Source organism: Saccopteryx leptura, chromosome 4, assembly GCF_036850995.1.
Source record: "Saccopteryx leptura isolate mSacLep1 chromosome 4, mSacLep1_pri_phased_curated, whole genome shotgun sequence".
In the NCBI taxonomy this organism is placed as follows: domain Eukaryota; kingdom Metazoa; phylum Chordata; class Mammalia; order Chiroptera; family Emballonuridae; genus Saccopteryx; species Saccopteryx leptura.
The window spans coordinates 102,291,643-102,292,360 of NC_089506.1; the positions used below are offsets into that span (position 1 = coordinate 102,291,643).

At 37.3% G+C, this 718-nt stretch overlaps 1 non-coding gene across 1 annotated transcript; it reads right to left on the bottom strand.

Moving 5' to 3' along the window:
- Window positions 1-349: 349 nt before the first annotated feature.
- LOC136404522 (U1 spliceosomal RNA) lies at window positions 350-512 on the bottom strand. The gene has a single exon (XR_010751288.1). It is a non-coding gene; the product is annotated as a U1 spliceosomal RNA (small nuclear RNA).
- Between the last annotated feature and the right edge of the window lie 206 nt (window positions 513-718).

The following is a 718-nucleotide window of genomic DNA, read 5'->3' on the forward strand; positions in this document are numbered from 1 at the left end:
CAACTGATTTATCATCATATGCTTAGGGACTTCCATAAAGTATCAGCAAATATCAAATATTTTTTTCCAGGGGGTGCACGAACACAGTCCCTTACTATACCAGAGGCAGATTAAGGTTGGTTGAGGCCCCAGGCGCAGAAGACAATATTGGGCCCCTTAAAAAAAGAGAGAGAGAGAGAGACAGGGAAAATAAAAATACATATTAACCATATTTTAAATAAATAAAGAATATTATGTGCTATTAATGTTAAAATTGCACATATGAAACCAAGCTTGGTGTCATTTTAAAAAACGTGTAAAGTTGAGGTTTTGCAGGGCCCTTCAGAAGTCGGGGCCCAGAGCACATGCCCAGAGTGTCCACCATTCAATCCGCCTCTACTTTACTACTACAAATCATGCAGCTTCCCACATTAGGGAAACTGCATGGGTGAGCACATCAGAGAGCAATGGATAAGCCTCGTCTTGGGAAAACCACCTTCATGATCAAGGTGTCTCCCCTGTCAGGTAAGTATCAACAGAATATTGATGGCAGGGATGAAATGCTGTTGAATTTGCATCAGATTCTGAACAGTCTATCTGAATTTAACTTAGAATGATGATTAGAAGAAAGATAATATTATCCCTCTTATTTTAAATCTGTGAAAACAATCTCATAAAATTATTTATGAAATTATAAAATTATGAAATCTTGTGACCTCTTTAAGCAATCAAGAGCAAT